We start from the raw sequence: 6,740 nt of genomic DNA on the forward strand, positions 1-6,740 counted from the left end.
AATTACGATCCCGTTCCATGGCGAGTATTATAACCGCCGATGAGATGTGTGTTTATGAGTTTGACATACAACAAGTCAACAATCAACGAAAAGTCGCTCAACAAACAAGTTATGCTCATTGTTTTTTTTCGATATTCGTGATTTGGTGCACCATGAATTTATTTGGTTGTAGTGAGGGGTTTGGGTCAGAAAATCTATCGAAAGCAGGCGGAATTATGGAACAACAACTCATGGATTCTACACGACGATAATGCACTATCGCATCGAGCCATGATTGTGAGCAAATTTAAAACCAAAAAGCAAAGGATACCATCGATCAACCACCGGATTCTTCAGATTTGACGGTTGTGATTTTTTCTAGCTCTTCAAACTAAAATTGCCGCCTCCGTGGAACGAATTTTCAGTCGATCGAAAAGATAAAGAATAAAATTTTCTGAAAGAGCTAAACGCCATTGCAAAACGTACTTATTTATGGAAAGTGTTTCGAAGATCTGGAAAGATCGTTGGCATTAGTTTATGGTATATGGTGGCTTTTACTTTGAAGGCGACAAAATAAATAATGATGAATAATTAAAATAATTTGCGTTTTTCTAACATTTCCCGGATACTTTTGTCAAAAATATAGTAATTAAAGAAACTTTTGGGATAAAAAATATCCACTCACTCCCAAAAACTGGACGTGGTAGTATTAAAGAAGCTCTGTACTAGCAGAAGTAACTTTTTCACTTCCGTTATAGTTCATATGAGCACTAGAAGACGATAAACAAAATGGATGGCCAAACGGCGTTAGCCACCGGGTTTTCCAATATGGATGGATGATTTCCAAGTGCCATTTCGGTCAGTTCTAATATGTCAATGGTTGTAATATTTTTCGTTTTATTGTTTACAATTTCGTTCAGAAAAGATAAACGGAAGACCAACGGTTACAAATTATTCAAAAGTATTATCAAATGAATTTGTTTTGCCATTTGGGTGTACATAATAATCATTCATTTGTGCTTGCTATTTCAGAATGTGTAAAAATTTCGAGCGCATATTTCTTTAAATAATGTTCAAATACAAAAAAGATAAATAACCGCTCGACGGAATCAAAATCTCACTGTCTCAAACCATAACCTGGTGGATTTTGAGAAAAGATTTTGGGCTTGCCTTCGTACAAAATTGTTATCACTCACGAACTGAAAACATTTAACCACCATAAACGTTGTCAGTTTTTTGAATTTCAAAAAACTGTAATAATTTTTTAAAAAATCATTTTTTCGTTTTGAGGTTTCACTTTCATCCTGGAAATGGTGCAAAAAATATAGAAAATTATTCATGAACAACCATTACATTCACTTAAAGTGACAGTTTGGTTGTGTGTTTCTTTTTGTGGAACCAGCGGCACGTACTGCTTTCGAAATGTAGCTGGTGACACTATTTATGTCAATGAAAAGCGGTATAGATCGATGATAACCAACTTTTTATTGCCACAATTGGTAGAAGTTGATCTTGACAACATTTGGTGACGGGGCTATGAGCCACACAGCCGAGCCCAACAACCGAATTACTGCGAAAAAACTTTGGAGATTCGATGATTTCAAGAAATTGTGACATTGAATTGTCTCCAAGAAGTTGTGGTTAAACACCATTACAATACTTCTTGTGGGGTTATTTGAATATATATTTCAATTATCAATAAACCAGATGCTCTTCAAGCTTTAGGAGTCAATATTGAACGTGTTATTCATGATATATGACTTGATTTAATGGAAAAAGTCCTCGAAAATTAAATTCATAGTATTCTTTCCTGCAAAGGCGGTAATTTGAGTGATATTATATACAGAATTTAATTGTATCGATTATACTTCACATTATATAAAAAGCATCAACTATTTTCACATCATTTTTATAACTCCGTATGTTTGGTTCTTATGTAAGTTCCAACTATTAACACAAGTGTATTTTTCTACAAAATTTGGTAGACACCAATTATGAATATTTCGAGTTTTCCGCGATAAGCATCAATAAATGAAATTAAAATAAATTTTCAGTTAAACATTTTTTTCCTGTTTGCTTAGTTAACCAAATCAGACTTTAAAAAACTTTCACAGCTGTTACCGCAATTCACAGGCACATTTTTTACTTATTCAATGCAAATCAATTAATCCAGGAAACATAAACTTTTCAAAATTCACCAACTCCGAACACGAAAATTTAAAAAACGTTCAAACTTCCAGCATTAAAGACCTGCTTCAATTCCAACTGCCAAATGACTAAGAATTACACTTGCACTTTCTAGCTGCTTTGAGCGCGCATACACTTGCACTGAGCTAACACAATCGCCATAAATCACATCCAAGCAGTGTGACAAGCTCGCGTGAAGCGTAAATTGACTGCTGCAACAACATAAAACGCGTACACAAGCACGAACTCCTACAAGTATGCTACTGATTTACTATTGCAGCGGCCGAAAGTCGAAGCAAAAGCGCGGGACTGCGGCATTAGTTTACTACAGCGACTTGTTGTTGCTTTTATATATACACTTTAGTTGTTGTTTTTGCTAAAATATGCAATTTTACTTATACGACTGATGCTTTGGTTATGTTGAAGCGCGTCGCTGATGTGACCACGTGCAAGCAACCACAACGAATGTGTCGCACTACCTCAATGTTTCGGCTCGTACATGGCTGATTTGGTTGGTTTCGCCGTTCGCACGCAGCGCCGAGCCGAATGCCGCTGCCGAACAGCATCCCTGGAGCATGCGAAATGTTTGTGTCAACAAAGCGAAATGTAAGAGCGAGTGGCACAGGCGAAACGACTGCTTTGGGGGGGGCTTTGGTGAGTGAGTATGTGTGTTATGTGTGTATAAGTAGAAGTGTGGTGGTGGGTGGACTTTCGAAGTTAAGTTCGAAGATTTGCTTGAAGACAACTTATTCGTAATTAGGTTTTATATTAGATAAAAATTAAATTAAAATAAAATAAATTTATTAAAATAAAATAAATTAAAAAAAAATAAAATAAAATAAAAATAATAAAAATAAAATAAAATAAAAATTAAATTTAAAATAAATTTTAAAATAAATTAAATTAAATTATATTAAATAAATTAAATAAATTTAAAAATAAAATATAAATAACAAATAAAATAAAGTAAAATATATGTAAATAATAAATAAAATTTAAATTTTAATTTAAATAATTTAAAATTAATTTAATAAAATAAAATAAAATAAAATAAAATAAAATAAAATAAAATAAAATAAAATAAAATAAAATAAATTTTAATTTAATTTAATTTAATTTTATTTAATTTAATTTCATTTAATTTGTTTTTTAATTTTATTTAATTTAGTATAATTTAATTTTATTTAGTGTAATATTATTTAATTTAAATTAATTTAATTTACTTTAATTTTTTTTAATTTAATTTAATTTAATTCAATTTGATTTAATTTAATATAACTTAATTTAGTTTAATTTAATTTTAATTAATTTTTTTATATCTTATCTCTCTTGACTTAGTGTCTCTCACATTCAAACGCTATTCTCTTACTGTTGCTACACAAGCACGCTTTCCAAAGTCTGTCAAACCACTTTCCTGCTACCTCAACAAAGGTCTTTTTGGAATTGGATAGAGAAAGATGTTGGAGAACATCTGGGCAGGCAATGCTACAAACACTTGCAGCGAACCAGCAAATAATGTTGGACCAGATCTCAGCTGCTGTGCAATTTTATTAAGATTTTAGCGGGCAAAAAGAAAAATCAAGTTTAGCGCGCCTATAAATATGCTGTACTTTTCAGTGAAATACTTGAATTAGCCGTCCCTAATTAGTACGTTTAAAGTTAATTTTCTTCGAACTCTGAAGTCATTTTGCTAATGAATTTGCCACCTTTAATACCTTCCGTCTTTTATCACCTCATTGAAGTCGACGCCCCGAAACGACACGTGTCAATGAGTCAGTCGCCAGTCCAAACACTTTGCTACTCACGCAGTCAGTCACGCTTCAGCGCTCGCGTGTACTCCTCGCTTGTCAGTATTGCAAAAACAAACACAAGCCCAAAAAAATATACAAAAAAATTTCGCCTTCATCACGCGATTGTCGAATTTTCGTCGCAAACGGACATGCAATTGACGGCTTTCACTTCGATTTTAATGTGCTTGAAGGGTACGCTATGCTTTAATTTTTACCTAGGCGTAGCTAATATTGCTTTTCGTTCAACATTTGCTGCTTTAATTGACGCGAATAATCTGTATTTTCGGTTTTTGTTGCTTTATTTGGTAAGCTGTGGCACGTGACCCACGCTATGCGCTGCGTATTTTCATTTGGGTTGTTATTGTTTTGGCTTTGGACACTCTCTCTCCTTGCAAAACACCGTTAAACACACGCGTTATTTTTTGTTCTTGTTGTTTTCTTTGTTTTATGCCAAGTTGTCCTTATAACGACCAACACCGCGCGCGCCAAGCTCTACACAGTTTCACCACTCAACTTCAACTGACTGCCCGACTTAGCTTCGCTTGTTACTGTATTATTTCACTGACACTGCGTTGTTTTTATTGTTGTGCGTTTTCTCAATTTACTGTGTGCTTACGTTTGCTGCTGGCTGACTGGCTGGCTTGCCGGTCGAAGGAGGTGGGCCCAGGTACAAGTTTTGTATGTGTTGGCGCTCACTTCCAGTGCGCATAGTGAGTGCGCGAGAGCACGTTAACTCATTCAACATTTTCGCTCTTTTATCTTATTCAGTTCTTTCTTTTGGATTAATTTTTGCCTTTACTTCTCTCGTTTCTCTCACTTCACCACTTTTTTATCATTCCTTAGCAATTTCAGCCACTCTGGCCGCTCCACAGTCGCTCGTGTAAACAAATCGCTGTCAATATTTTCTTTGCTTTCATTTTCAACGCTCTTTCGTCATCGTCAGCATGTCACTGATATGTCAACCAACAACATTTTCAACCCCCACCGCTGCCACCGTATGCCGTGTGTGGCCGTTCTTCATCTTTCGGCATTGCAGACTGTCCTTTGGCATTAGCTGTGTCTGTGACGTTGAAATTATAACCTATAAGCAGCATTTACTTTGTGAAATAAATATGTCACTTCCGTCTGTTGTACGTGTTTTTGCGTTGATGCGATGTTATAACCATTAGCGCCAGCGACGAGTAGGAAGAGGTTACAGAAATTTGAGAGCGAAGCGGCTGCATTGGTAATAGTTGTTGGTGTAAAACATTTTTGTATAAAAACTAGTAGCAAACTAGTTCCTTTGTGGTTAGTGACACATCACTTTTCTACGGAACCAGTTAGTAGTTACATTATGTGGTGAATTTTGAGCCATTTCGTCACTAGTTACCATGAAATTGTTATCATTCAAGAGAATAATGTACAGGTTACTAACTGGTTACCCCTAACCAGCTCAAAATATTTTTTTAACCATAAAAATAACTAGTGACGAAAGACACTACTTTGGTACTAGTTTATTATGAACTAGTTAGTTGCATCATGAAACATTAAAATATCTGTTTATTCTTAAAAAGTAAAAATGCCTTCAGAAAGATAATAATTAGATGCTAACTAGTGACGAAAAACAATACTTCGGGACTAGTTCGAAATTAGTTTATTATGAACTAGGTTAAAAAAAATTTTCACTAATTCGGTGCAAAACAAAAGGCATTAACACTAATTCGAAAAATCTAAGGCAACTCAAAACCAGAACTAGTTGATTTTGGACCAGTTTCCGCTACGCTATAACTTAACAGCTATTTTATTCACAAATAAATCATAGTCTTTATAAAATCTTAAAGCACTAATGTGCTAAAAGGTTAAAAAAGTTTTATTAATAATTTCTTGATGATTTTCTGCTATGTTTGCGGTCGTTATATAGCACCACGCACTATTATACATATTTACGCGCAATAAATTGTCAGAATTCCCGCATGGTGCTACCCTAAGCGTGTGTATTTCTCGCATTCGCGCCTTCCTGCTTATGCTCCACTTTATTTGCTTCACATCTTCTTTTCTAATTTGTTGGTATAAATATTATACGGCGTGGTATTAGCGTCAAATTATTTGGATTCCCTTTTGATTACGCTGATTTATTTGTACAATTTGCGAAATTCAGACTTTTTTGCGAAATATGTCACCAACCAATATATAGTATATGCATATGTACACTTAAACAGTCATAAAGATATATATATATATGTATATATGACATATTTAATACATATAAATACATAGAAGACAAAGTTTGGAGCTTGTTGCGGTCACGGCTTTAGTAGCTGTTCGTGGCGCTGGGCGCTGCATGAAACTGGCGGCTGTTGCTTGGCATAGTTTGAGTTGAATGAAAAAAGTTTCTCTAAACGTGACTGCATAGTGCAATGCGTTACTTTTAGCTTATGAAAATGTTTACTTTTGCTTATAAATCCAAGATTTGGCAAAACTCTTAGGCATGACCATGCGTATGAGTAACCTGTTTAGGTGCCTGATTAAAGTTTTAGTTTTATTAAGAACTTTTAATTATTTTCCAGAATATTAATGACTTTTATTGCTTAATTTGCTGTCCATTTTCCTTGGTTTTGTAATGTATACTTTGGTCATAAAAGTTTCTCTTGGTGGTGATAATTTCTCATCAATGAAAGCAGATGTTTCTTGTTGGCGAACTAGATTTTCATTGCAATAATATAATATATTGCTTTGTGCGGCCAAATTTTTCAGTTAAATTAATTTAAAGACGTCATACTATTTCAAATGCTTGCTTTTTCTGGA

This window comes from Bactrocera dorsalis, chromosome 3, assembly GCF_023373825.1.
Source record: "Bactrocera dorsalis isolate Fly_Bdor chromosome 3, ASM2337382v1, whole genome shotgun sequence".
Lineage (NCBI taxonomy): Eukaryota > Metazoa > Arthropoda > Insecta > Diptera > Tephritidae > Bactrocera > Bactrocera dorsalis.